This window comes from Pelobates fuscus, chromosome 11 (genome assembly GCF_036172605.1).
Source record: "Pelobates fuscus isolate aPelFus1 chromosome 11, aPelFus1.pri, whole genome shotgun sequence".
Classification (NCBI taxonomy): domain Eukaryota; kingdom Metazoa; phylum Chordata; class Amphibia; order Anura; family Pelobatidae; genus Pelobates; species Pelobates fuscus.
The window spans coordinates 70,268,299-70,289,347 of record NC_086327.1 but is presented as its reverse complement, the minus strand read 5'-3'; positions in this window follow the sequence as shown (position 1 = coordinate 70,289,347).

The window sequence follows — 21,049 nt, the reverse complement described above, 5'->3', positions numbered from 1 at the left end:
TTGTCCTCCCCCCTTGCCCACACCCCTGAGCAGTGGGTGGGGGCCCTAAGTTAGAATAAGGGGGGGATCCATTGTCCTCCCCCCAGCCCCCCACCTGAGCGGCGGGTCGGGGCCCTAAATATCAATAAGGGGGGTCCTCCTCCCCTCCCCCCACCCCTGAGTGGCGGGTGGAGGTCCTAAATATGAACAAGTGGTGGGGGACCTATTGTCCTCCCCCTCCGCCCCCACCCCTGACCTGTGGGTGGGGGCCCTAAATTAGAATAGGGGGGGACCTATTGTCCTCCTCCTTGGCCCCCACCCATGATCGGTGGGTGGGGCCCTAAATACCAATAAGGGGGGACCTATTGTCCTCCCCCCAGTCCCACCCCTGAGCAGCGGGTGGGGGCCCTAAATTAGAATAAGGGAGGTGACCTATTGTGCTCCCCCCGACCCCAACCCCTGAGCGGTGGATGGGGGCCCTAAATTAGAATAAGGGGGGACCTATTGTCCTCCACTGGCCCCCACCCCTGAGTGGCGGGTGGGGGCCCTAAATTAGAATAAGGGGGTGACCTATTGTGCACCCCCGGCCCCCACCCCTGAGCAGTGAGTGCGGGCACTAAGTTAGAATGGGGGGACTTATTGTCCTCCCCCGGCCCCCACCCCTGAGCGGCAGGTGGGGGCCCTAAATTAGAATAAGGGGTGACCTATTGTGCTCCCCCGGACCCCACCCCTGAGCGGCGGGTGGGGGCCCTTAATTAGAATAAGGGGGGGCTATTGTCCTCTCCCGGCCCCCACCCTTGAGCGGCTGGTGAGGGCCCTAAGTTAGAATGGGGGGGGGACTTATTGTCCTCTCCCCGGCTCCCACCCCTGAGCGGCGGGTTGGAGCCCTAAATAAAAAATAACCCCCCCCCAGGTGACTAGGGGTCCCCAAATTCCTGGTTATCCCCTCCCAAAAAGAAATAATCCCTACCTACCCCCCCTCACCCTAAAAATAATGAGGTGCGACCATTAACTAGATACATGTAAAAAAAAAAATAAAAAAATTTGATGTCTTCTTTCTTCTAGAATCTTATTTTTTCAGCCTCAAAAAAGGCCAAATAAAATCCATAATAACTGAAAAAAGAAGATTTTAGAAAAAAGAAGACATCAAATGGTAAGTTTTATTTTTTACATGTGTCAAGTGAATGGTCCCCCCTCATTATATTTAGGGTGAGGGGGGTAGGTAGGGGTTACATTTTTTGGGAGGGAGTGACTAGTGGCTTGGGGACCCTTAGTCACCTTGGGGGTTAAATTTTTATTTAGGGCTCCCACCAGCCGCTCAGGTGTGGGCGCCAGGGGGAGGAGAATAGATCCTCCCCCTTATTGGTATTTAGGGCCCCCACCCACCGCTCATGGGTGGGGGCCAGGGGGGAGGACAATAGGCCCCCCTTATTGTTATTTAGGGCCCCCACTCACCGCTCAGGGGTGGGGACCAGGAGGGAGGACAATAGGTCCCCCCCGTTATTCTTCTTTAGGGCCCCAACCCGCCACTCAGGCAGGGGGCTGGGGGGGGGGGATAGCGAGTAGGGGCATAATTTACTAATACTAAGTAATTTTTATTTAGTATTAGTAAATTTATGTGAAAGACCAATTTAGGTCTTTCAGCCTTTTAGTAGATAGCTCCCTAATACCGTGGGAATTAAGGAGTTATCCACTTATTCATTCCTGTCATTCCATTGACTGGCTAAGTAACTTACATTGTATATGAATGTGTTACTTGATTGTTGTAAGTGTTGCAAATGCTTACAGCTGAATCCTGGCTATGTTTGTATACTTTTTATTTAAACTTGTATACAGTGTAACATTCTTCATTCTTCCACTGGGTAGGTATATTATTACTTCGGCAATACTGTGCTTCAGGACTTCGGCAATTCGGCACTTTGGCAATTCAGCTATTCGGATGTATCGGAATGTCCGAATTGCCCGAAATTAAACAAATTGCACACGTCTAGTGTATACATACGCACATGCCAATTTTCTGTTTGCTATTTCTAAAAATTTGTTTTATGTATATTGTGTTCTGATCCATCACATAAAATTCAGATTAATAAAACATTGAACTTAAGGCTGTAATGTAACAAAATAGGCAAAAAGTCAAGGGGGGTGAATACTTTTGCAAGGCATTGTACATACTGACATACACACATACATACAGACACATACATACATACATATATACATAAAGACAAACAGACACAATACATACATACTGACAGACAGAAAGACACACACATACATACATACAGACATACAGACTTACATACATACAAACAGACACACATACATACATACATGGGACAAACAAAAATAAATGGAGCACTGAAATACCTGTACAAATATATGCACGATGTAACTAGATGACACTGTATTATAGCCTGTAAATGACAGACAACCAAATCATAGTGCAGATATGTATGATACAAAGGAAATACAAAGTGCAGGACGCATATGAATTTTAAACTCACAAATATAGAGCCACAGGGTCACCTGGCTCTAGTGGTACACGCCTCGGGATCTTTAGAGGGGATCCACCACCCTTTCTTTATATCCTCTTGGTAACTCCCACTTCCAGAGTAAAGATAAGGATGCAAGATGAATGAATATCCAATAAATCAGGAAAATATTTATTCAAATAAAATTGGAAATATAAAAGTAATAACAAAGATTCAAATGAATCAAAATAACATGACAAATAGTCCTATAAACCAAAACGCGTTTCGCGTTTGTCATGTTATTTTGATTCATTTGAATCTTTGTTATTACTTTTATATTTCCAATTTTATTTGAATAAATATTTTCCTGATTTATTGGATATTCATTCATCTTGCATCCTGACTGGCAGGGAAGGGGTTAATTTTACCACATGACAGGAGGCTTCATATTTGCATATCTTTCTTTACTGAAAACTCCAGCAGCATAGAAACAGTAACAACCAATGAGAAAAAAGATATGCTGCCCATAAAAGGGCCTGTCTATGACATCATTTCCTCTTTCTTTGCTGCTCCAGCCATCAACAGGTCAGAGTATTTTTCTCCTACTACTTCATTACGTTTAATCTGCTTGATAATTATTAATGTGTACTGTTTATGTTAGTTTTCTATCATCATTAGTGCCCTGACTACTTGTACCCGTTTTTCCCCTCTCTGTTTCCAACTGTCCCTGTTTTTTATTTGAAGTCTTTCCCTCTCAGCGGTCCGCGGGCGGCGCGGCCTTTTCTGTGCCTCGCTCGCCGCGCGGACCTGTTTCACTGTCTTACAGGGGCTTGTGGGGACGGGTGGAGGGTAGCCGGGGTTTGTTTTACTTTCACCTGTGTTTTACCGCGTTCGGCATCTCGCTCGCGGCCGCGAGCGGGAACCTTCTCCTCACGCGGCCGGCGGCCATCTTGGATCTCGCGGCTATTGCGAGATCCGCGGCGGCCGTCTCTCCCCTAAACGGCGGTCCGGTACTCACCCGACCGCTGCCAATATCGGGGTTTTGCCCTCAAGGGTGCTTCCCCGCCTTCTCCCCTAGCTTCCTTCGTTCAGGCAGGGGAGGATCACATTCTACTACCCCCAGAGGGTAGAAGTTTCTACAGTGTCATTTTTTCCTGTGTATCTGCCTCCATAGGCAAGAATAAATGCATGCAATGGTACATATATGTATTTGAAGGCTCATTGTATACAGCTCACATAGTCCTTACACTGACAGGACAAAGCAATTTAAAGTGACATATGCCTATATTTACATCCCTCAAGGGATTCTGCTGGAATTTCCTTACCCGTTCAGGGTAATTTTCATATGGTTACCCTGCATAGGGTCATATTCATTACTGCACCTAAGGGTGAAATTTATGTGGGTGTCCTCTGGGTATTTTTGCATGGCACACCACCTGGGGTGACCCCCCAGATACGCATGCAGGGCGCTACAGCCCACTTTGTTTTGGTTGATGTGGGTGTCCTCTGGTTTCCACGGCACACCACCCGGGGTGAACCCCGAGCGTATGCACGAGGGCTTCATTACTATATACAGCCCTACCTGATTATATTACGTGCATCGAGCCTTCTATACATATACCCCTACACCGGGTTACTCCGGTTGTGGCGGGAACCGATATATAAATATTTTGCCAATACGTTAAACCTCCACGATTTTCCATTGAAACTCGCTCTCGCCCCACAGGTCACAGATACCTCGGATCATGGAGGATACCCAAAATAATCCAGACTTTCAGGCCATGATCAATGCCGCCGTGGCGGCTTCTGTGGAAAAGGCCCTCTTGCGAGTCCTCCCCCACAATCAAGGCGACACTAGCCCGCCAGAACGCACGGATGCCTCGGGCTCCGAAGTGCCCAAGGCCAAAAGGCACTGAAAGGCCTCAAGCCCCCCCTCCGCCAAAGCGAGGGGCAAGATGCCCGTCAAGCGGGTGAAGAGCGCGGACCGACAACCCGCACCCTTCGCACCCCTGTCCTCGGACGAGGACGAGACCTATGGCCCACACCCCCTGAATGTGGTGGACGAGTGGCAAAGGGACGGCTCACCCTCAGACGACGAGGAGTGGCAAGACCTACCACCCACTTCTTCCACTTACGTCAAGGAGACCTTCCTAGCCAAAGATGCTGACGACGACCGCCCCACCGGTCCGCCCGGGGATGGGGTCTTTATGGATGACCAGGGGATACTGTTATTTGACCCGCGTACCATCCGACACCCTCGGTCCTCGGAATGGACACTGCCGGAACATCTGGCAAAATTCATTCATTACTGGCTGCGCAAGCCATTGGAAAAGGAGGTACGGACGCGCCTCCGGGCCGAATGCACTAGGCCGCTGATCCCCGACAAAGTGGCACTGACGCCAGAATTCGATGACACTATGGTAGTGTTTATGTCGCGCTCGGGCAGAGACCCGCGCAAAGGGGTGGAAAAGGGCATGAAGGCGGCACAAGACAAGGTGCTAGATCTGCTAGGCCCCATAGCCAAGATGCTGTATCTCGCTGACCTGGCCCTCAACCAGGACTCGCAGCTGGACCCTCATGCCATACGCGAGTGGGCCCAACACGCAATATGTCTACTGGGCAACGCTAATGCTGCTAATGCTGCACTTTGCGTTGAGAGACGCCGATCGGCGCTGATCAAGATCGACAGCAAGCTCCTGGAACTGGGAGCCAAGGAATTCGGACCGAAGGCCCAGGGTCTACTATTTGGTGATGCCTTCATCTCAGAGCTGAAGCGACATGTGAACTTGTTCACAACCTTAAATAAGGCCCAGACCTCCCTCAGGCAGGTGTTCCACACTCCTCCCACAAGAGGTGTTTTTGGAAGGGCTGGCCGACAGCGGAACCGTGCCGCCAGCCGATTTTGGTCCTCAGGTTCCAGGTCGCTTCCACAGACGTCGACCTTCTTCCCGTCCTCCTCACAAAGGCCCTCTACGTTCCGAGGTGCAGGGAGGACCAGAGGCTTCAGGGGCCGCGGCCGCGGCCGCTTCAATAATGGTGAGTCCAACTGTACAAACCAATGTCCCAAAGTTTATTGCAGGCAACCTGTCTTCTTTTTTCCAGAACTGGGAACAGATTACCAGAGACACCTGGGTTCTCCAAACGGTGCGCGGCTTCGTAATAGACTTTGCCGCGCAACCCGTTCAAGCCACTCCCCCCCCCCAATCCACATGTCATTAGAGCAAAGCAGACTGGTGGACGAAGAGATTCACACGCTCTTCGAGAAGGGCGCAATTCAATACGCGCCAGATGGGGGAGGCTTTATAAGCAATATTTTCCTGGTCAAGAAAAAGACAGGCGAGTATCGACCGGTTATCAACCTCCGACAACTAAACACCTTTGTGGTCTACAGACACTTCAAGATGGAGGGTATCCATCTTCTACAAGACCTTCTCGTCAAGAACGACTGGTTTACACTCCTGGACCTCAAAGACGCGTATCTCACGGTTCCCGTGGACAGAGGTTACTGTCAATTTCTCCGCTTCAGTTGGGGAGGACGGGTATGCCAGTTCACTTGTCTGCCGTTCGGCCTCAGCTCGGCTCCGTGGTGCTTCACGAAGCTGTTGAGACCGGTGATGGCTCGCATCCGTACGAAGGGCATACGCTGTCTCGTATACTTGGACGATTTGCTGATCTTCTGCGAATCCGCGTCCAGGCTACGATCGTAGACGAGATTTGTAGTTCAATTACTGGAGTCCCTGGGATTCGTGGTGAACAGACAAAAGTCGTCTCTCTCTCCATCCCAGTCGGTACAATTCCTGGGTTTCGACATCGATTCGAGGGAATGCGTACTACGCCTCCCCTCGAAAAAGATTACCTCTATAAGAAAAGAAATCAGGCGAGTCTTGAGGATGGACTCAATACCGCTCAGGATGCTCGCTCGGATTGTAGGACTCCTGTCGCCAGACTGACGAGACCACCAGCACCCAAATATTCCAACCTCTGGCAAGTGAATGGAGTGCTGGATTTCCTTCGGGGTTGGCCAGACAACCCAGCGCTATCGCTGAAACAACTCTCAGCCAAATTGGCCTTGCTGTTATGCCTCGTCTCTTTCCGACGGGTGTCTGACATTAGGGCTTTTGACGTGGACGGTTTCTCTCTCACTCCAGAGGGAGTCACCTTTTCCATCGCAAGACGGACTAAATCAGATTCGTCCTCTGTGTCTTACCCTTATTTCGAATCTGACTCCAAGCTGTGCGTTGTCAAGACACTTAGGAGATACGTAGAAATCACAGCCGCCCTCCGACGCTCCTTGTCGGACCAGCTGCTGATTTCCTACGTGAAGCCTCACGGCCCAGTGTCTGCGACAACCCTGGCCAGATGAGTTCGATGGTTACTTCAGTTGGCAGGAATCGAATCTAGCTTTGGAGCACACTCGGTCAGAGGGGCGGCAGCGTCCCAAGCGTTCTTGGCAGGCGCCTCCCTAGCCGACATTATGCGGTGTGCGGACTGGTCTAGGGAAAGTACGTTTCGTACTTTCTATTTCCGCCAAATTTCACATGCTTCCTTCACACTAGTTCGGCCTAAGCTTTAAAAATGCAAATATGAAGCCTCCTGTCATGTGGTAAAATTGAAGATTATATTAGCTTTAGTGTACTAATAATCTTAATTTTAGTAATGACAGGAGGCGAATATTTCCCGCCCTAGGGTTTGTTTTCCCCCCCTCAGATTACTTAGTTTCTCAGGATTGAGTCCTAGTGCTCAGGTAAGCATGCAGGTTCTTGCTGTATATGTTAGCATATGTTTTACATTGTTGGTGTTATGCATGGAGTATATGTAAATTATCAGTTTTCCTTCGATTTGGTTGTATTGCTTTTCACGTTCTGATTTTGATGTTCTATGTTTAGTATAAGGCTACGCATCTTACTATACGTTACCGTTCAGTTATCAATGGTTATGATATGCGGACATGTTGCCACGCCAGAAACCTTTCACCTTTTTCTTTTTCTTTCAGCGTGAATATCCACTTTATGGGACGAAGTATCATCTTCCACTCCGTCACATCTTGGACCTACCAAAGTTCATCTTCGCTATATGTTGTTGAATTGTTAATCTTGTTTTGATGTTTTTATGTATTGACTGTTACTTTTTCGCCTCAAAGAAAGAGGAAATGATGTCATAGACAGGCCCTTTTATGGGCAGCATATCTTTTTTCTCATTGGTTGTTACTGTTTCTATGCTGCTGGAGTTTTCAGTAAAGAAAGATATGCAAATATTCGCCTCCTGTCATTACTAAAATTAAGATTATTAGTACACTAAAGCTAATATAATCTTCAATTTTTATTTGGACTGGGTAAAGGGTTTATTTTTTTTATTTTTTTACTTAAACGATATTAAAACTTTTTTGAACTTAATTTTTTAACTTTTTAAAGCTTATTTTTAAACTTTTTTTTAACGTTAACCCCTAGTTAGCCTAATACTAAATCCCCCAATTCCCCACTAACTTCCACCATCCCCAACTAGCTAAATTTATAATTTTAAAATATTTAAATTAATTAATAAAATAAATTGAACCCCCGAGGGTTAAAAAAAAAAAAAGAATTAACCCTCAGGGGTTAAAAAAAAAAATCAGATCATAGTAAAATGTAATCCCTGCCAATTGATCACTGCAGTCAGTGATCAATTGGCAGGGAAGGGGTTAATTTTTTATTAAAATGGGTAAAGGGGGGGTAAAGGGGGGTGGGATTTTAAATAAACTTTATTTTTTTCCAGCAGGGGGCAGGATCAACACTGATCCGTCTCCCTGCACTTCACACTGAACCCGGAAGTGCAGGGAGGCGGAGGTGAGTATAGAGAGCACATGTGCCCGCTCTGGCATGCTGTCAGAGCGGGCACATGTATTGGGGCAGCCGGATCCGGTGCTCCCGGTCTGCCTCTAATGCAGAGGCAGACCGGAGCACCATTAACCCCATGATCGCCGCAATTGCGGTGATCTGGGGTTAATTTTAACGGGTGACGGACGAGGTCCGTCACTCGTCATTAACGCATTCCCCTGAGTGACGGACCTCGTCCGTCACTCGTCGTTAAGGGGTTAATAAGTTTATATGGTAAACTTTTTCAACTTTCCTATGATAAGGCTATCTAATTTTATAGTTTACTGGCCCTACTTGTTCAATAACCTCGTACGGGCCTTGCCAATGAGACAGGAGTTTGCTCTCAGCTGTGGGAACAAGTACCATCACTCGGTCCCCAGGTTGGAAGGACCTTACTACTGCCTGACGGTTGTAGATAACCTGTTGTCTCCTTTGAGCTTCTTCCAGGTATTGCCTGACTTTTGGAGAAATTTGTGTAATGCACTCTTTGTTGATCTACACAGTGAATCACATTCTTTCCAAGTACTGTTTGTTCTTCCCATTCTTCCTTTGCTATATCTAATAGACCCCTTGGGTGTCTACCATAAAGGAGCTCAAAAGGGGAAACCCTACAGAAGATTGGGGAACCTCCCAAATAGTGATGTACCGAACTGTCCGCCGGCGAACAGTTCCCGGCGAACTTAGCGTGTTCGCGTTCGCCGCGGCGGGCGGACACATGCGCAGTTCGATCCGCCCCCTATTCGTCATCATTGGGCAAACTTTGACCCTGTGCCTCTCGGTCAGCAGACACATTCCAGCCAATCAGCAGCACTCCCTCCCTTCCACACCCTCCAATCTCCCTCCCAGCATCCATTTTCGATTCATTCTGAAGCTGCATGCTTAGTGAGAGGAGGGAAAGTTTAGCTGCTGCTGATTAGATAGGGAAATTGATAGCTAGGCTAGGGTATTCAGTGTCCACTACAATCCTGAAGGACTCATCTAATCTCTGCTGTAAGGACAGCACCCCAAAAAGCCCTTTTTAGGGCTATAACATCAGGCTGCTTTTTTTTTTTGTTTTCCTGTGTAATGTAATTGCAGGTGCCTGCCTCCAGCTTCTGTGTGAGGTTCACATTGGATACTGTGCCCACTTGCCCAGTGCCACCACTCATATCTGTTTTTACAATAGGTTAAGCTTTAGATTTAAAAGAAATAATTTGTTTTCACTGTAATAGAAGAGCAATTGCCTGCCTGCCAGCTTCTGTGTCAGGCTGGATGCCTTGCCCATTTGCACAGTCAGTGCCACCACTCATATCTGTTTTTACAATAGCTTAAACTTTAGATTTAAAATAAATAATTTTTTTTCACTGTAATAGAAGAGCAGTTGCCTGCCTGCCAGCTTCTTTGTGAGGTTCACATTGGATACTGTGCCCACTTGCCCAGTGCCACCACTCATATCTGTTTTTACAATAGGTTAAGCTTTAGATTTAAAAGAAATATTTTTTTCCACTGTAATAGAAGAGCAGTTGCCTGCCTGCCAGCTTCTGTGTAAGTTTCACAGTGGATACTGTGCCCTCTTGCCCAGTGCCACCATTCGTATCTGTTTTTACAATAGCTTTAACTTTAGATTTAAAAGAAATATTTTTTTTTTCACTGTAATAGAAGAGCAGTTAGTTGTCTGCAAGCGTCTGGGTGTCAGGCCTCCTTCAGCGTGTGCTCTGCAGACCTGTGCCAGCGTGCTTTGACAGTTGCCAATCATATCTGGTGTCTCTTTAGCGTGCTTTTACAAAGAAAAAAGGTTTCCAGTGTAAGCTAATAGCAGCCAGTCAGTGTCCTTCAAGCGGCTCTGTCAGGCCTTCCTTCAGTGTGTGCTCTACAGACCGGTGCCAGTGCACATTGCCACTCATATCTGGTGTCTCTATAGCGTGCTTTTAAAACCAAAATTTTGTTTCCACTGTAATAGAAGAGCAGTTGCCTGCCTGCCAGCTTCTGTGTGAGGTTCACAGTGGATACTGTGCCCTCTTGCCCAGTGCCACCACTCATATCTGTTTTTACAATAGCTTAAGCTTTAGATTTAAAAGAAATAATTTTTTTTCACTGTAATAGAAGAGCAGTTAGTTGTCTGCAAGCGTCTGGGTGTCAGGCCTCCTTCAGCGTGTGCTCTGCAGACCTGTGCCAGCGTGCTTTGACAGTTGCCAATCACATCTGGTGTCTCTTTAGCGTGCTTTTACAAAGAAAAAAGGTTTCCAGTGTAAGCTAATAGCAGCCAGTCAGTGTCCTTCAAGCGGCTCTGTCAGGCCTTCCTTCAGCGTGTGCCCTGCACAACCCTGCCAGCGTACGTTGACAGTTGCCACTCATATCTGGTGTCTCTATAGCGTGCTTTTACAAAGAAAAAAGGTTTCCAGCGTAAGCTAATAGCAGCCAGTCAGTGTCCTTCAAGCGGCTCTGTCAGGCCTTCCTTCAGCGTGTGCCCTGCACAACCCTGCCAGCGTACTTTGACAGTTGCCACTCATATCTGGTGTCTCTATAGCGTGCTTGTAAAACCAAAATTTAGTTTCCACTGTTATAGAAGAGCAGTTGCCTGCCTGCCAGCTTCTGTGTGAGGTTCACAGTGGATACTGTGCCCTCTTGCCCAGTGCCACCACTCATATCTGTTTTTACAATAGCTTAAGCTTTAGATTTAAAAGAAATAATTTGTTTTCACTGTAATAGAAGAGCAATTGCCTGCCTGCCAGCTTCTGTGTCAGGCTGGATGCCTTGCCCATTTGCACAGTCAGTGCCACCACTCATATCTGTTTTTACAATAGCTTAAGCTTTAGAGTTAAAATATTTTTTTTTTTTCACTGTAATAGAAGAGCAGTTGCCTGCCTGCCAGCTTCTGTGTGAGGTTCACATTGGATACTGTGCCCACTTGCCCAGTGCCACCACTCATATCTGTTTTTACAATAGGTTAAGCTTTAGATTTAAAAGAAATATTTTTTTTTCACTGTAATAGAAGAGCAGTTGCCTGCCTGCCAGCTTCTGTGTAAGTTTCACAGTGGATACTGTGCCCTCTTGCCCAGTGCCACCATTCGTATCTGTTTTTACAATAGCTTTAACTTTAGATTTAAAAGAAATATATTTTTTTCACTGTAATAGAAGAGCAGTTAGTTGTCTGCAAGCGTCTGGGTGTCAGGCCTCCTTCAGCGTGTGCTCTGCAGACCTGTGCCAGCGTGCTTTGACAGTTGCCAATCATATCTGGTGTCTCTTTAGCGTGCTTTTACAAAGAAACAAGGTTTCCAGTGTAAGCTAATAGCAGCCAGTCAGTGTCCTTCAAGCGGCTCTGTCAGGCCTTCCTTCAGTGTGTGCTCTACAGACCGGTGCCAGTGCACATTGCCACTCATATCTGGTGTCTCTATAGCGTGCTTTTAAAACCAAAATTTTGTTTCCACTGTAATAGAAGAGCAGTTGCCTGCCTGCCAGCTTCTGTGTGAGGTTCACAGTGGATACTGTGCCCTCTTGCCCAGTGCCACCACTCATATCTGTTTTTACAATAGCTTAAGCTTTAGATTTAAAAGAAATAATTTTTTTTCACTGTAATAGAAGAGCAGTTAGTTGTCTGCAAGCGTCTGGGTGTCAGGCCTCCTTCAGCGTGTGCTCTGCAGACCTGTGCCAGCGTGCTTTGACAGTTGCCAATCACATCTGGTGTCTCTTTAGCGTGCTTTTACAAAGAAAAAAGGTTTCCAGTGTAAGCTAATAGCAGCCAGTCAGTGTCCTTCAAGCGGCTCTGTCAGGCCTTCCTTCAGCGTGTGCCCTGCACAAGCCTGCCAGCGTACTTTGACAGTTGCCACTCATATCTGGTGTCTCTATAGCGTGCTTTTACAAAGAAAAAAGGTTTCCAGCGTAAGCTAATAGCAGCCAGTCAGTGTCCTTCAAGCGGCTCTGTCAGGCCTTCCTTCAGCGTGTGCCCTGCACAACCCTGCCAGCGTACTTTGACAGTTGCCACTCATATCTGGTGTCTCTATAGCGTGCTTGTAAAACCAAAATTTAGTTTCCACTGTTATAGAAGAGCAGTTGCCTGCCTGCCAGCTTCTGTGTGAGGTTCACAGTGGATACTGTGCCCTCTTGCCCAGTGCCACCACTCATATCTGTTTTTACAATAGCTTAAGCTTTAGATTTAAAAGAAATAATTTGTTTTCACTGTAATAGAAGAGCAATTGCCTGCCTGCCAGCTTCTGTGTAAGGCTGGATGCCTTGCCCATTTGAACAGTCAGTGCCACCACTCATATCTGTTTTTACAATAGCTTAAGCTTTAGAGTTAAAATAAATATTTTTTTTTCACTGTAATAGAAGAGCAGTTGCCTGCCTGCCAGCTTCTGTGTGAGGTTCACATTGGATACTGTGCCCACTTGCCCAGTGCCACCACTCATATCTGTTTTTACAATAGGTTAAGCTTTAGATTTAAAAGAAATATTTTGTTTTCACTGTAATAGAAGAGCAGTTGCCTGCCTGCCAGCTTCTGTGTAAGTTTCACAGTGGATACTGTGCCCTCTTGCCCAGTGCCACCATTCGTATCTGTTTTTACAATAGCTTTAACTTTAGATTTAAAAGAAATATTTTTTTTTCACTGTAATAGAAGAGCAGTTAGTTGTCTGCAAGCGTCTGGGTGTCAGGCCTCCTTCAGCGTGTGCTCTGCAGACCTGTGCCAGCGTGCTTTGACAGTTGGCAATCATATCTGGTGTCTCTATAGCGTGCTTTTACAAAGAAAAAAGGTTTCCAGTGTAAGCTAATAGCAGCCAGTCAGTGTCCTTCAAGCGGCTCTGTCAGGCCTTCCTTCAGTGTGTGCTCTACAGACCGGTGCCAGTGCACATTGCCACTCATATCTGGTGTCTCTATAGCGTGCTTTTAAAACCAACATTTTGTTTCCACTGTAATAGAAGAGCAGTTGCCTGCCTGCCAGCTTCTGTGTGAGGTTCACAGTGGATACTGTGCCCTCTCTCCCAGTGCCACCACTCATATTATTTTTTACAATAGCTTAAGCTTTAGATTTAAAAGAAATATTTTTTTTCACTGTAATATTAGAGCAGTTAGTTGTCTGCAAGCGTCTGGGTGTCAGGCCTCCTTCAGCGTGTGCTCTGCAGACCTGTGCCAGCGTGCTTTGACAGTTGCCAATCACATCTGGTGTCTCTTTAGCGTGCTTTTACAAAGAAAAAAGGTTTCCAGTGTAAGCTAATAGTCGCCAGTCAGTGTCCTTCAAGCGGCTCTGCCAGGCCTTCCTTCAGCGTGTTCCCTGCACAACCCTGCCAGCGTACTTTGACAGATGCCACTCATATCTGGTGTCTCTATAGCGTGCTTTTACAAAGAAAAAAGGTTTCCAGCGTAAGCTAATAGCAGCCAGTCAGTGTCCTTCAAGCAGCTCTGTCAGGCCTTCCTTCAGCGTGTGCCCTGCACAACCCTGCCAGCGTACTTTGACAGTTGCCACTCATATCTGGTGTCTCTATAGCGTGCTTGTAAAACCAAAATTTTGTTTCCACTGTTATAGAAGAGCAGTTGCCTGCCTGCCAGCTTCTGTGTGAGGTTCACAGTGGATACTGTGCCCTCTTGCCCAGTGCCACCACTCATATCTGTTTTTACAATAGCTTAAGCTTTAGATTTAAAATAAATATTTTTTTTCACTGTAATAGAAGAGCAGTTAGTTGTCTGCAAGCGTCTGGGTGTCAGGCCTCCTTCAGCGTGTGTACTGCAGACCTGTGCCAGCGTGCTTTGACAGTTGCCAATCATATCTGGTGTCTCTTTAGCGTGCTTTTACAAAGAAAAAAGGTTTCCAGTGTAAGCTAATAGCAGCCAGTCAGTGTCCTTCAAGCGGCTCTGTCAGGCCTTCCTTCAGCGTGTGCCCTGCACAACGCTGCCAGCGTGCTTTGACAGTTGCCAATCATATCTGGTGTGTCTTTAGCGTGCTTTTACAAAGAAAAAAGGTTTCCAGTGTAAGCTAATAGCAGCCAGTCAGTGTCCTTCAAGCGGCTCTGTCAGGCCTTCCTTCAGCGTGTGCCCTGCACAACCCTGCCAGCGTACTTTGACAGTTGCCACTCATATCTGGTGTCTCTTTAGTGTGCTTTTACAAAGAAAAAAGGTTTCCAGTGTAAGCTAATAGCAGCCAGTCAGTGTCCTTCAAGCGGCTCTGTCAGGCCTTCCTTCAGCGTGTGCCCTGCACAACCCTGCCAGCGTACTTTGACAGTTGCCACTCATATCTGGTGTCTCTATAGCGTGCTTTTAAAACCAAAATTTTGTTTCCACTGTAATAGAAGAGCAGTTGCCTGCCTGCCAGCTTCTGTGTGAGGTTAACAGTGGATACTGTGCCCTCTTGCCCAGTGCCACCACTCATATCTGTTTTTACAATAGCTTTAACTTTAGATTTAAAAGAAATATTTTTTTTTCACTGTAATAGAAGAGCAGTTAGTTGTCTGCAAGCGTCTGGGTGTCAGGCCTCCTTCAGCGTGTGCTCTGCAGACCTGTGCCAGCGTGCTTTGACAGTTGGCAATCATATCTGGTGTCTCTATAGCGTGCTTTTACAAAGAAAAAAGGTTTCCAGTGTAAGCTAATAGCAGCCAGTCAGTGTCCTTCAAGCGGCTCTGTCAGGCCTTCCTTCAGTGTGTGCTCTACAGACCGGTCCAAGTGCACATTGCCACTCATATCTGGTGTCTCTATAGCGTGCTTTTAAAACCAAAATTTTGTTTCCACTGTAATAGAAGAGCAGTTGCCTGCCTGCCAGCTTCTGTGTGAGGTTCACAGTGGATACTGTGCCCTCTCTCCCAGTGCCACCACTCATATTTGTTTTTACAATAGCTTAAGCTTTAGATTTAAAAGAAATATTTTTTTTTCACTGTAATATTAGAGCAGTTAGTTGTCTGCAAGCGTCCTGGTGTCAGGCCTCCTTCAGCGTGTGCTCTGCAGACCTGTGCCAGCGTGCTTTGACAGTTGCCAATCACATCTGGTGTCTCTTTAGCGTGCTTTTACGAAGAAAAAAGGTTTCCAGTGTAAGCTAATAGCCGCCAGTCAGTGTCCTTCAAGCGGCTCTGCCAGGCCTTCCTTCAGCGTGTGCCCTGCACAACCCTGCCAGCGTACTTTGACAGATGCCACTCATATCTGGTGTCTCTATAGCGTGCTTTTACAAAGAAAAAAGGTTTCCAGCGTAAGCTAATAGCAGCCAGTCAGTGTCCTTCAAGCAGCTCTGTCAGGCCTTCCTTCAGCGTGTGCCCTGCACAACCCTGCCAGCGTACTTTGACAGTTGCCACTCATATCTGGTGTCTCTATAGCGTGCTTGTAAAACCAAAATTTTGTTTCCACTGTTATAGAAGAGCAGTTGCCTGCCTGCCTGCCAGCTTCTGTGTGAGGTTCACAGTGGATACTGTGCCCTCTTGCCCAGTGCCACCACTCATATCTGTTTTTACAATAGCTTAAGCTTTAGATTTAAAATAAATATTTTTTTTCACTGTAATAGAAGAGCAGTTAGTTGTCTGCAAGCGTCTGGGTGTCAGGCCTCCTTCAGCGTGTGCTCTGCAGACCTGTGCCAGCGTGCTTTGACAGTTGCCAATCATATCTGGTGTCTCTTTAGCGTGCTTTTACAAAGAAAAAAGGTTTCCAGTGTAAGCTAATAGCAGCCAGTCAGTGTCCTTCAAGCGGCTCTGTCAGGCCTTCCTTCAGCGTGTGCCCTGCACAACGCTGCCAGCGTGCTTTGACAGTTGCCAATCATATCTGGTGTGTCTTTAGCGTGCTTTTACAAAGAAAAAAGGTTTCCAGTGTAAGCTAATAGCAGCCAGTCAGTGTCCTTCAAGCGGCTCTGTCAGGCCTTCCTTCAGCGTGTGCCCTGCACAACCCTGCCAGCGTACTTTGACAGTTGCCACTCATATCTGGTGTCTCTTTAGCGTGCTTTTACAAAGAAAAAAGGTTTCCAGTGTAAGCTAATAGCAGCCAGTCAGTGTCCTTCAAGCGGCTCTGTCAGGCCTTCCTTCAGCGTGTGCCCTGCACAACCCTGCCAGCGTACTTTGACAGTTGCCACTCATATCTGGTGTCTCTTTAGTGTGCTTTTACAAAGAAAAAAGGTTTCCAGTGTAAGCTAATAGCAGCCAGTCAGTGTCCTTCAAGCGGCTCTGTCAGGCCTTCCTTCAGCGTGTGCCCTGCACAACCCTGCCAGCGTACTTTGACAGTTGCCACTCATATCTGATGTCTCTATAGCGTGCTTTTAAAACCAAAATTTTGTTTCCACTGTAATAGAAGAGCAGGTGCCTGCATGCCAGCTTCTGTGTGAGGTTAACAGTGGATACTGTGCCCTCTTGCCCAGTGCCACCACTCATATCTGTTTTTACAATAGCTTAAGCTTAAGATTTAAAAGAAATATTTTATTTTCACTGTAATAGAAGAGCAGTTGCCTGCCTGCCAGCTTCTGTGTAAGTTTCACAGTGGATACTGTGCCCTCTTGCCCAGTGCCACCATTCGTATCTGTTTTTACAATAGCTTTAACTTTAGATTTAAAAGAAATTTTTTTTTTTCACTGTAATAGAAGAGCAGTTAGTTGTCTGCAAGCGTCTGGGTGTCAGGCCTCCTTCAGCGTGTGCTCTGCAGACCTGTGCCAGCGTGCTTTGACAGTTGGCAATCATATCTGGTGTCTCTATAGCGTGCTTTTACAAAGAAAAAAGGTTTCCAGTGTAAGCTAATAGCAGCCAGTCAGTGTCCTTCAAGCGGCTCTGTCAGGCCTTCCTTCAGTGTGTGCTCTACAGACCGGTGCCAGTGCACATTGCCACTCATATCTGGTGTCTCTATAGCGTGCTTTTAAAACCAAAATTTTGTTTCCACTGTAATAGAAGAGCAGTTGCCTGCCTGCCAGCTTCTGTGTGAGGTTCACAGTGGATACTGTGCCCTCTCTCCCAGTGCCACCACTCATATTTGTTTTTACAATAGCTTAAGCTTTAGATTTAAAAGAAATATTTTTTTTTCACTGTAATATTAGAGCAGTTAGTTGTCTGCAAGCGTCTGGGTGTCAGGCCTCCTTCAGCGTGTGCTCTGCAGACCTGTGCCAGCGTGCTTTGACAGTTGCCAATCACATCTGGTGTCTCTTTAGCGTGCTTTTACGAAGAAAAAAGGTTTCCAGTGTAAGCTAATAGCCGCCAGTCAGTGTCCTTCAAGCGGCTCTGCCAGGCCTTCCTTCAGCGTGTGCCCTGCACAACCCTGCCAGCGTACTTTGACAGATGCCACTCATATCTGGTGTCTCTATAGCGTGCTTTTACAAAGAAAAAAGGTTTCCAGCGTAAGCTAATAGCAGCCAGTCAGTGTCCTTCAAGCAGCTCTGTCAGGCCTTCCTTCAGCGTGTGCCCTGCACAACCCTGCCAGCGTACTTTGACAGTTGCCACTCATATCTGGTGTCTCTATAGCGTGCTTGTAAAACCAAAATTTTGTTTCCACTGTTATAGAAGAGCAGTTGCCTGCCTGCCTGCCAGCTTCTGTGTGAGGTTCACAGTGGATACTGTGCCCTCTTGCCCAGTGCCACCACTCATATCTGTTTTTACAATAGCTTAAGCTTTAGATTTAAAATAAATATTTTTTTTCACTGTAATAGAAGAGCAGTTAGTTGTCTGCAAGCGTCTGGGTGTCAGGCCTCCTTTAGCGTGTGCTCTGCAGACCTGTGCCAGCGTGCTTTGACAGTTGCCAATCATATCTGGTGTCTCTTTAGCGTGCTTTTACAAAGAAAAAAGGTTTCCAGTGTAAGCTAATAGCAGCCAGTCAGTGTCCTTCAAGCGGCTCTGTCAGGCCTTCCTTCAGCGTGTGCCCTGCACAACGCTGCCAGCGTGCTTTGACAGTTGCCAATCATATCTGGTGTGTCTTTAGCGTGCTTTTACAAAGAAAAAAGGTTTCCAGTGTAAGCTAATAGCAGCCAGTCAGTGTCCTTCAAGCGGCTCTGTCAGGCCTTCCTTCAGCGTGTGCCCTGCACAACCCTGCCAGCGTACTTTGACAGTTGCCACTCATATCTGGTGTCTCTTTAGCGTGCTTTTACAAAGAAAAAAGGTTTCCAGTGTAAGCTAATAGCAGCCAGTCAGTGTCCTTCAAGCGGCTCTGTCAGGCCTTCCTTCAGCGTGTGCCCTGCACAACCCTGCCAGCGTACTTTGACAGTTGCCACTCATATCTGGTGTCTCTATAGCGTGCTTTTACAAAGAAAAAAGGTTTCCAGCGTAAGCTAATAGCAGCCAGTAAGTATCCTTCAAGCGGCTCTGTCAGGCCTTCCTTCAGCGTGTGCCCTGCACAACCCTGCCAGCGTACTTTGACAGTTGCCACTCATATCTGGTGTCTCTATAGCGTGCTTTTAAAACCAAAATTTTGTTTCCACTGTAATAGAAGAGCAGTTGCCTGCCTGCCAGCTTCTGTGTGAGGTTAACAGTGGATACTGTGCCCTCTTGCCCAGTGCCACCACTCATATCTGTTTTTACAATAGCTTAAGCTTTAGATTTAAAATAAATATTTTATTTTCACTGTAATAGAAGAGCAGTTAGTTGTCTGCAAGCGTCTGGGTGTCAAGCCTCCTTCAGCGTGTGCTCTGCAGACCTGTGCCAGCGTGCTTTGACAGTTGCCAATCATATCTGGTGTCTCTTTAGCGTGCTTTTACAAAGAAAAAAGGTTTCCAGTGTAAGCTAATAGCAGCCAGTCAGTGTCCTTCAAGCGGCTCTGTCAGGCCTTCCTTCAGCGTGTGCCCTGCACAACGCTGCCAGCGTGCTTTGACAGTTGCCAATCATATCTGGTGTGTCTTTAGCGTGCTTTTACAAAGAAAAAAGGTTTCCAGTGTAAGCTAATAGCAGCCAGTCAGTGTCCTTCAAGCGGCTCTGTCAGGCCTTCCTTCAGCGTGTGCCCTGCACAACCCTGCCAGCGTACTTTGACAGTTGCCACTCATATCTGGTGTCTCTTTAGCGTGCTTTTACAAAGAAAAAAGGTTTCCAGTGTAAGCTAATAGCAGCCAGTCAGTGTCCTTCAAGCGGCTCTGTCAGGCCTTCCTTCAGCGTGTGCCCTGCACAACCCTGCCAGCGTACTTTGACAGTTGCCACTCATATCTGGTGTCTCTATAGCGTGCTTTTACAAAGAAAAAAGGTTTCCAGTGTAAGCTAATAGCAGCCAGTCAGTATCCTTCAAGCGGCTCTGTCAGGCCTTCCTTCAGCGTGTGCCCTGCACAACCCTGCCAGCGTACTTTGACAGTTGCCACTCATATCTGGTGTCTCTATAGCGTGCTTTTAAAACCAAAATTTTGTTTCCACTGTAATAGAAGAGCAGTTGCCTGCCTGCCAGCTTCTGTGTGAGGTTAACAGTGGATACTGTGCCCTCTTGCCCAGTGCCACCACTCATATCTGTTTTTACAATAGCTTAAGCTTTAGATTTAAAAGAAATATTTTATTTTCACTGTAATAGAAGAGCAGTTTGTTGTCTGCAAGCGTCTGGGTGTCAGGCCTCCTTCCGCGTGTGCTCTGCAGACCTGTGCCAGCGTGCTTTGACAGTTGCCAATCATATCTGGTGTCTCTTTAGCGTGCTTTTACAAAGAAAAAAGGTTTCCAGTGTAAGCTAATAGCAGCCAGTCAGTGTCCTTCAAGCGGCTCTGTCAGGCCTTCCTTCAGCGTGTGCCCTGCACAACCCTGGCATCGTACTTTGACAGTTGCCACTCATATCTGGTGTCTCTATAGCGTGCTTTTACAAAGAAAAAAGGTTTCCAGTGTAAGCTAATAGCAGCCAGTCAGTGTCCTTCAAGCGGCTCTGTCAGGCCTTCCTTCAGCGTGTGCCCTGCACAACCCTGCCAGCGTACTTTGACAGTTGCCACTCATATCTGGTGTCTCTATAGCGTGCTTTTACAAAGAAAAAAGGTTTCCAGTGTAAGCTAATAGCAGCCAGTCAGTGTCCTTCAAGCGGCTCTGTCAGGCCTTCCTTCAGCGTGTGCCCTGCACAACCCTGCCAACGTACTTTGACAGTTGCCACTCATATTTGGTGTCTCTATAGCGTGCTTTTACAAAGAAAAAAGGTTTCCAGTGTAAGCTAATAGCAGCCAGTCAGTGTCCTTCAAGCGGCTCTGTCAGGCCTTCCTTCAGCGTGTGCCCTGCACAACCCTGCCAGCGTACTTTGACAGTTGCCACTCATATCTGGTGTCTCTATAGCGTGCTTTTAAAACCAACATTTTGTTTCCACTGTAATAGAAGAGCAGTTGCCTGCCTGCCAGCTTCTGTGTGAGGTTCACAGTGGATACTGTGCCCTCTTGCCCAGTGCCACCACTCATATCTGTTTTTACAATAGCTTAAGCTTTAGATTTAAAAGAAATAATTTGTTTTCACTGTAATAGAAGAGCAGTTAGTTGTCTGCAAGCGTCTGGGTGTCAGGCCTCCTTCAGCGTGTGCTCTGCAGACCTGTGCCAGCGTGCTTTGACAGTTGCCAATCATATCTGGTGTCTCTTTAGCGTGCTTTTACAAAGAAAAAAGGTTTCCAGTGTAAGCTAATAGCAGCCAGTCAGTGTCCTTCAAGCGGCTCTGTCAGGCCTTCCTTCAGCGTGTGCCCTGCACAACCCTGCCAGCATACTTTGACAGTTGCCACTCATATCTGGTGTCTCTATAGCGTGCTTTTACAAAGAAAAAAGGTTTCCAGCGTAAGCTAATAGCAGCCAGTCAGTGTCCTTCAATTGTCTCTGTCAGGCCTTCCTTCAGCGTGTGCCCTGCACAACCCTGCCAGCGTACGTTGACAGTTGCCACTCATATCTGGTGTCTCTATAGCGTGCTTTTA